This window comes from Tachysurus vachellii, chromosome 1 (assembly GCF_030014155.1).
Source record: "Tachysurus vachellii isolate PV-2020 chromosome 1, HZAU_Pvac_v1, whole genome shotgun sequence".
In the NCBI taxonomy this organism is placed as follows: Eukaryota; Metazoa; Chordata; class Actinopteri; order Siluriformes; family Bagridae; genus Tachysurus; species Tachysurus vachellii.
The window spans coordinates 521,775-531,716 of NC_083460.1; the positions used below are offsets into that span (position 1 = coordinate 521,775).

General features: G+C 39.2%; 1 pseudogene; it reads left to right on the forward strand.

The window, feature by feature from the left end:
* Positions 1-4,151: 4,151 nt before the first annotated feature.
* Positions 4,152-9,942, forward strand: part of LOC132842868 (elongation of very long chain fatty acids protein 7-like) — a 16,143-nt pseudogene continuing 10,352 nt past the window's right edge.

The window sequence follows — 9,942 nt, forward strand, 5'->3', positions numbered from 1 at the left end:
CACAGTGTGTGGACTGGAGGCTTAGCAGCATTGTGAGGAGTTCAGTGCACTGATTAACAAGCAGAAGAAGCTGCTCCTAAACCCTTAACCTGCTGGTATACCATCAGAGGCTCCTGTAGATCTTCATGGGTGGGAGAAGAGAGAGTGGTCTGTGGGAGAAGAGAGAGTGGTCTGTGGGAGAAGAGAGAGTGGTCTGTGGGAGAAGAGAGAGTGGTCTGTGGGAGAAGAGAGAGTGGTCTGTAGTTTGGGTGAGAGATGAACCTCCATGGTGTTTTTCCCCCTCCATAGTCAACATCTGTGATAGATGTCTGTGAAGGAGGGCATCTGTGATGAGTCATGACTTCTGAAGGCCCTCAGCATACTCACGATGGTCCAGCAAAAAAAAAGCTCACAAGTATCTGAACTCCTGAAGTAGCTGGAGTATCTAGAGGAGCTCCTGAGGAAGTAAAGATGCTGACTTGATCAGGGTGGAGGTGCTGATGGCCGAGGTCAGGACCTCAGTCTCCCTTAAAGCTGTATGAGGTTATGTGGGCATGTCTTTATGTTACTTTATGGAAATGTGGTTGTCCTGAAATAAAGGTATGATTTGGTGTCTATATAGAAATACAGGCTTGTCTTACTTTAATATATTAAGGAGCCGAGACGTGTCGATGAAGTGCACATCACTTCAGCTGGTTTTCTGACTGACGTGTAAATCTCCTAAGGCGATTGTGTGGATTAGCGAGGTGGACTTAAATCAACCTGAAAATCCTGTAAATTAAACCGCTGCCTGATTTAGACGCACACGAGCCACAGCTTTACCTCACTGCAACTTTACACGTGTCGAGTGAAACACTGAGCAAGACACTGAAGCATCAGACGTGATCAGACTGAGCAGTTTGACTCGGTCCAGTGTTTATATGGCTGCTGATTGTGGGACAAAAATAATTACTGCAGTTAGATCTGTTCTGCTGTATTCTGTGTTGGTCTGATATTATTATTATTATTATTATTATTATTATTATTATTATAGTTGTTATTATTATCTTCTTTATTCAGTCACAGTAAAGGAGGTGTGGTCTGTGTGCGTCAGTCAGTCTCACTAACATACATGTCTTTACTGATCTGCTGTCTTACTGTAATGTAAGGACACGGTACACCAACACCACACTCAGACCACACCCACACCACACACACCACGCCTACAAACACACTACAACCACACCACGTCCAAACTACACCCACATTATGCCCACACCATACCCACACACACTACAACCACACCATGCCCACACTACACCCATACCACACACCATGCCCACACACTCTAAACCCACACCATGCCCACACAGATGTCTGGATGTTGTCTCCTTACCCCCCTCACAAGTCACTCAGGTTTACAGACTGTGGAGTGGTGGGACGCTTTACATCCCAGGAAGCCCTCATGTCTGTGTCACCTTCTGGCTCTAGACTTTTAGTTATGATGTAATCACTATATGTCTTGATGGAGTCCCTGTCTGCACTTTACACATAATGTACATTGTCCATCACCTGATTACAATCATACCTAACAATCTCTCTCTCCCTGTTGAGCTATATACACCACTCCGGAGCTCCCGGTGTTCAGAGTTCCTAGCCTGATTGTTTTTTCTTACGTATCTACCTCGTCATTCCTGATGTTCTACCCCTGCTGGAGTCTCGTCACCTGGTGGTCATCCTGCCAGGGATTGATCTTCATGGTCAGTCAGTGTCTCATGGGATTGTTGTGTATGAAGCCACCCAGAGACGTCATGTCTTAAACACAGTGTTGTGTCAGTCAGCTGTATGTTCTGGTGTTTATCAGCAATCAGGTCTGTGCTGAACTCAGAGTTTATGATGACCCATTAGTTCCTCAGGAGCTCTCGGCTGCACTATTATAAACTGTTGTAGAAAGGACATTATTTACATTTACACTATTTACTGTAGAGTGTCACCCAAATGAGGATGAGGTTCACTTCTGAGTCTGGTTCCTCTCAAGGTTTCTTCCTCTTATCATCTCAGGGAGTTTTTCCTTTCCTTTACTTTTACTTTACTAGGGATAGATATCTAGTATTTTAAATTTTAAGTTAATCTTTTTTTTTAAATTAATTTTAAACAAAATATAAAAAAAATGTAAACTTCTTATAATATATTTATTTCTTTTTTCTCTCTTCTGTTTCCATACTACTGTAAAGCTGCTTTGAGACAATGGGCATAGTTAAAAGTGTTAAACATATAAATTGCATTGAACTGAATTGTAACAGCGTGTGTGATAGTGTGTGTGATAGTGTGTGTGTTAGTGGGTGTGATAGTGTGTGTGATAGTGTGTGTCTCTGCATCAGATTATATGATGATCCTTTAGAAATAAACCTGCAATTAAAGAAGAAGACACAGTTCTGCTGATCATCATCTATCAGCATGAATTCAGGGACTAGATCACATAAACACACGTGTTCTTTACAGTGAGTCTGAGGAGAGTTTTTTCTGTCCTTCATCATGTGACAGTTACATTTCTCCATCTTTAGTTTCTCACACTGAGACTCGTCAACACTGTCAGTCATCTTTGGTTGTAGTGACACTAAATCACGCAGCTTATGTCAGACCAGACATCACTGAGAGTAAAGACAGCGTTCATGAGCATGTGACCCACAGAGGGGCAGTGAGTTTTACCCCTGAGGATGGAGGACTTGTGCACACTCAGTGGTCCTGTTCTCTCAGCTTGAGCCAATTAATCTGCTTTCACATGCTAGTTTTTTCCTCATCCACCATCATCAGGTTTGTGTAAAGGCATCAGTGAGAACTGTGGACTGAACGCTTAACAAAACACAAAAGTCAGTTGACGTCAGATGTTTCCAGCTCAGAGGGTCAGGTCTTGTTAAAGAATAATCTTTTCATTCTGAGATATTTCTGTGCCTTCATTAAAGCTGGAAGCAGGTTTGAGGTGAATAGGTTTGATCTTATTCATGGAAGTGAACATTCATGACAGCTCATCTAACTTGTGTAAAGACTTAAAGTAATTCATGCAGGTTAATAACAGGCCAACAACAATGAACTCTACACTACATGTACAAGATGTTTCAGTGTCTCTGAAGCCTGGAGTTCATGAACCTTTATATCCTTCATTTAAGTGTTAACACTGAACTCCAGATTTGTTTTATTAGAACTACAGTGGTGTGAAAAAGTCTTGGCCCCCTTCCTGATTTTTTTTTTTTTGCACATTTGTCACACTTTAATGTTTCAGATCATCAAACTAATTTAAATATTAAAGATAACACGAGTAAACACAACATGCAGTTTTTACATGAAGGTTTTTATTATTAAGGGAAACAAAATCCAGACCTACATGGCCCTGTGTGAAAAAGTGTTTGCCCCCCTGCATTTGTATACAATAATATTTTGTCTACAGTTGAGGTCAAAATTAGAGAACAATTTATAATCACTTGATTATTTTCTGAAATATTGTTCATCTCAAAATTTAAAAGAATAATAGCTGTGGGTTAAAACACTGTTCTGGCATCATTTAACAGTGTAGGACAAAAAAAAATTCTAAACTTTTTTGAGGGTTGAAGCTAAAGTTTAGTGGCCCTTTTGCTCTGATGACTTCAGCACATCTGCAGGACGTCACGTGTTCCTCACACTTCCTCACACTGCTCTAGTGTGATCTCAGTCACTCTTAATCCTGTCTCTTCCTCACTTCAGTAACTGTAGTGGGTTTCTTAGCCAAGAATTTTTGTTGCTGATGATCTTCCAGAGAGATATGATTGGGTTTAGATCAGGACTCTAGGCTGGACATTTCATTATTTTAAAGTTCTTAGCTTAAAGGAACTGCTTTATCTGTTTTGTAAATTGCAGGCTGATTGTGAGATGCTTTCAGGGAAAGAACCGTATGTTTCTGAAGGAGGTTCTGATAAACATTTGTATTCTCTGACCATGTAGCTGTATAAGAAGCCCAACTCCTGCTGCAGAAACATCTCCAAGCAAACACACTTCCTCATCCACCTTTCACTGACCTCTTTACACACTTTGGGTTCAGTCTTTCCCCACTTTAATGCCAAACATAACCAAAGGACCCAAATAATTTAAACTCGCTCTCTTGACTTGACTCTTGACTTAAAATGTGGAGTATTTGAATGGTTCATGACATGAGTACTGGCATGTCTGTGATCAGGTGAGACGGGACAGTGTTAATGTCAGCAGGAGCTTCAGAAGCATCCAGAGCAGGAGATACAACAGAAAATCTGTAGACTGACGTTCAGGTTTGTTTGTGATTACTAACAATGCTGTTTGATGATTTACATAATAATTAAATTGTATTATTATTTTTTACTAAAAGCAATTTGAATAGAATATTAAATGTATTAAACACTAAAAAGGACAAAAGGTGCTAACAGGTTGGTAAGGATTACCATGTGGTCCTTACGGTTTTTGGTTGCTATGTAATCTCAGGTTCGGCTCTGAACATTAAAGTAATTATTGCCCTTTCCTTTTGCCCATGTTGGTTTAATGAGTCAAAATTACACACTGATTTTGAACATAATGGTTTAAAGTCTTCATAATTGACGTTTCTGGCTCTATAGAACATCAGAATGCTTTCTGAGTGAAGTGAGTCCATGTGAGAGGTCGGAGCTGCAGGATGTAAGGAGATGTGAAATTATTCAGCCAATATTACCTGGAGCTTTTCACCGGCTGTATATTGTTCAGCATGACTACAATTCAGAAAACTCTGCGTGTGGGTTTTATTGGAATTATTATGCTGAGTAAGCTGGGGGAATAATGACAGAGCATGATGTTTGTGTGTTTGTGTGTGTGTGTGTTGTGTGCGCATGTGTGTGTGTGTGTGTGTGAGTAAATCTGACGTGTGTGTGCATGTGTGTGTGTCAGTAAATCTGACGTGTGTGTGTGTGTGTGTGTGTGTGTGTGTGTGAGTGTGTGTGTGTGTGTGTCAGTAAATCTGATGTGTGCATGTGTGTGTGTGTTTCAGAAGTTCCTGTGTTGTCTGTTGTGACTCCTCTTGTAGGAGCTTCAGTATTCTTCACATTTCTTCTGCTCAGCTTCTCAGTGTTTAAAAGACAAGGTGAGTTACAGCATCACTGCTCACAGACTCCGCCCCTCTTTTGCTTATCTATCCACTGAACTCCTCCCACTTAGCTCTCTCTAGCCTCTTAACCCGCCCCTCTGTCATATTTACTTAGCCCCACCCCCTCAGCTCTCTACACCAGGGGTGGGCAATTAAATATAACAAGGGGCCACATGAGAAACCTGAATTGTGTCAGAGGGCCACACCAACGATAACTTGAACTTAATTCTGTTCAACTTTCTTCCATTGTAAAATGCACTAAATGATATACTTTGAATAGCTGGTACTGATAATCAGAAGAATAAAACTATTCTGTAAATAATGTGACATTGTGCTGTTTACTGTAGGTCAAATAAAGGTTATAGAAATACAGCAATACAACAAACAATAACTTGTGATGTTTTCCACCTCATTTGACCTCTTCAGTGAGAATAATCCAGTCTGTTCTGGGCTTGAACAAGGGCATCGACGTGTCGGTGCTCACTGATCTAAGGCAATGAGGTTATGCCTTTTGCCTTTGCTCCATCACTGGAAAACTTTTTTGCCTTTTTAAAAAGCGTCCGTTACAGACGGAGTGGACGCGCTGCTCGGATTGACTTTTCTTTTCTGTGGGTCTTTCTCCGAGATATTGAAATAAGTCCACACCACAGACGTGTTGGCTCTTATACAGATAACCGTGTGCTGGCTGAGCTTTTTAATTGCATCATTACAGTTGTTTCGGCCGTGTTGTTTCGGTGATTTAGGTTTTTCGGCCGAACATTTTCGGTGGCAGAATTTTTGGTGCATTCCTATAATTTATGATTGACCTCACGCGGGCCGGACAGGGACGTACAAAGGGCAGCGGGCCGTAGTTTGCCCAGGTCTGCTCTATGCTGTATCACATTATAAATAATCAATATTTCACATTTATCAGTGTGTTGTGATAAGTATTGGCACCCCTGGGTTAATCTACACTTTTTATATTGTACACAAAATGTTTTCTCACTAAACAAGTGGATGTTGTGTGATCAGAGATACTGCAGGTTCTGACTTAAACGTCTCTCTCTTTCTCCTTCTTTTCTCCTGTGAACTTCAGAGTCTCAGGCTGAAGGTGAGGACGATGATTTTACTGGTTTTCTCCTGCAGTATAAACATTAAGAAGAGATGAACTGGACCTCAGTCACACTGCTGTCACACTCTAATGTTTATAACACAAATCTCTGTCTGTTCTCATCCTAATGATCCTCCACATAAACAGATCCCTGAGATCTCTTACCTCTTAGACAAAGATAAACTGTTTTTTTTTTATAGAGAGTAAATACTGTGTGTGTCTGTACATGTCATGTGTTACAGCTGAGACCAGAAAGTGTTCATTTAGATTTTATTAAGAAACAAAAAGCTTTAAATTATTCATTTAGATTATTTGAATTTTAAAAATTGTTGTTTGTTCTCTTAAAAAGCCTTGTTTTATTAATTGTAAAATGTGAAACTCGACTCAGTAAAACACTATTTAAAACTATAGATAAGAAACTATAAAGATTTGTCTTCTATTCATTTGGTAAAGATTATATATGAAAAGTTAATGTGTTGTTTGTGATTGAGAAAAGCTCCGGTGCCCCCTGGTGGCCCGACAGGAGAATTACAGGTCATAATAGCCACATTTTGTGCTAATGATATCTGTGCTGAATAAACACACACAACACATTACAATATATACAAATATTTTCCTTTTTTATTTGTATGTGTTTTAGGCTCTCACTCATTCATTATCCTGCTCAGTCTCTTGGGAACACAATGAAGCAGGAAACTCCTCTACCTCCTGAGACTAGAACTATCACCTGACATGGTAAAGGTGTCACAGTTAACTCCAATATTATATCGACAGTAATATGGTGTAAGTTGCAATATTAGCGTGTAAGAATCTGTTACACTCCTACAGCATCAACAGCTGTCCAGAAAGAACATTGATTCACTTCAGAAAATCAAAGAAAGCAATTTTACTGCAGCGCGCATACACACACACACACACACACACACACACACACACACACCTTTACTGAAGTGTTTTTCATTAAATGTCTCCATCCCAAACACAAGGGTCTCATTTCTCATTTCAATTTATTTGTATAGCGCTTTTAACAAGTTGCAGCTTCACAGAAATATGGAAACAAGAGAGAGAGAAACAAAGAAATATAATAATAATAATAATAAGAAGAAGAAGAAGAAGAAGAAGAAGAAGGATTTAAGTAAGGATTTAAAAGTTTAAAATGAATTTAAAAAATATTAACTTAAAATAATAACTCTCACTGTGGTTCACTGGAGTCCCAACGCTTTAGAAATGGCTTTATAACCTTTTCCAGACTGATAGATCTCAATTACTTTCTTTCATTTGTCCCTGAATTTCTTTGGACCTCGACATGATGTGTAGTTTTTGAGGATCTTTTGGTCCACGTCACTTTGTCACTCAGGTCTTAAGTGATTTCTTGATAGTGAACAGATGTGGCAGTAATCAGGCCTGAGTGTGGCAGGAGAAATTAAACTCAGGTGTGATAAACCACACTTATGTTTTAACAGGGGGGGCAAATACTTTTTCACACAGGGCCGTGTGGGTTTGGATTTTGTTTTCCCTTAATAATAAAAACCTTCATTTAAAAACTGCATGTTGCGTTTACTGGTGTTATCTTTAATATTTAAATTAGTTTGATAATCTGAAACATTAAAGTGTGACAAACATGCAAAAAAAGGAAAAAAAAATCAAGAAGGGGGCCAACACTTTTTCACACTGTATATCTATCTCTATCCCTAATGAGCAAGCCGGAGGTGATGTCAGCAAGGAAAATCTCCCTGAGATGATAAGAGGAAGAAACCTTGAGAGGAACCAGACTCAGAAGTGAACCTCATCCTCATTTGGGTGACACTCTACAGTAAATAGTGTAAATGTAAATAATGTCCTTTCTACAACAGTTTATAATAGTGCAGCCGAGAGCTCCTGAGGAACTAATGGGTCATCATAAACTCTGAGTTCAGCACAGACCTGATTGCTGATAAACACCAGAACATACAGCTGACTGACACAACACTGTGTTTAAGACATGACGTCTCCGGGTGGCTTCATACACAACAATCCCATGAGACACTGACTGACCATGAAGATCAATCCCTGGCAGGGTGACGACCAGGTGATGAGACTCCAGCAGGAGTAGAACATCAGGAATGACGAGGTAGCTCCATAAGAAAAAACAATCAGTCTAGGAACTCAGAACACCGGGAGCTCGGGAGTGGTGTATATAGCTCAACAGGGAGAGAGAGATTGTTAGGTATGATTGTAATCAGGTGATGGACAATGTACATTATGTGTAAAGTGCAGACAGGGACTCCATCAAGACATATAGCGATGACATCATAACTAAAAGTCTAGAGCCAGAAGGTGACACAGACATGAGGGCTTCCTGGACTGTAAAGCGTCCCACCACTCCACAGTCTGTAAACCTGAGTGACTTGTGAGGGGGGTAAGGAGACAACATCCAGACATCCCAGTTCACCAAACACTCTATAACCATGAACCCTCCAGATCTGCTCCTTTACCTAAGAAAAGCTATTCATAATAATCTAAACTAAACAAATGTGTTTTTATCCTGGACTTAAACACTGAGACTGTGTCTGAGTCACGAACACTAATTGGAAGTCTGTTCCATAACTGTGGGGCTCTGTGAGAAAAAGCTCTGCCCCCTGCTGGAGACTTTTGTACTTGAGGTACTACCAAATATGCTGCAGCTTTTGATCGAAGTAGGTGTGATGGATCATAAAACACCAAAAGATCTCTCAGGTACTGTGGCGCGAGACCATTAAGTGCTTTATAGGTTAATAATAGTGTTTTACAGTGTTGTATAAAGTAATAGAAAACAATACTTGAGTAAAAGTACAAGTATCGTACTAGATAAAGACTTTGGTAGAAGTGAAAGTTACCTTTTAGAATATTACTCAAGTAAAAGTCTTAAAGAATCTGATATTTAATGTACTTATGTATTTGAAGTAAAAGTAAAAAGTAAAATTTCAGTGATTTTCTGCAGGCATAAGAGGCTCTTCATCTGGTAGGAAAACTACTTAAAACTTAGGTAGGCTAAACTTAAATTCTGAACTGGACATGTGACTGACTAACTGTGAAGTCTGACTACTAGCATCAGGCAGGAAGCTGCTCTGGGGTACTGTGGTGATGTAGGGGCTGGGGGCTGTTTGTACCTGATCTGTATGTGTTTGCTTCTTTAAAAAGAAGTCTGATATCTCTGCCTTTCTTTTCATTTTTTTATTGACCCAATGTAAAAATATGACACATGGATATAATACATTTAAGCATCAAATACAAATGTTTTTTAAAATTCAACTTTAACTACAAATCCCACTATAATAATTGCTCTTTAAAATCAACTGTCAGCATAAATGACTACTTTAATCACCTTTATGATAGCTAACAGGTTGTCTGCAGTAATCTTTTGAGTAACATTACCAGATAAATAGTTTAATAACAACATTAAACACTGACACTGTAAAACTAGTTACCTCATATTAGCTAAACAGTTAAAGACTTACACACAGACACTGCACTGTATACGTGTATAACTAACACAAATGTCTACGTCATGTATATTATGGTTAAACTGGGGAACGAATCGATGTCTCTTGTCTGATTAATCTGTTAAAAGCGTCTAACGTCAATTTATATAGCGACTTAACTTTTGAAATATTTTTCTGGAAAACTAAATCCTGATGTTTAATCTGAAAACTTAGTGAAATTTGATGTTTTAGTATTAGACTGTTACAATATTCTTCTCTATCGCTCAACTCTTTCTTGTCATTGATTGATGGATTTGAAATGTTGAGCGGTGACGCGA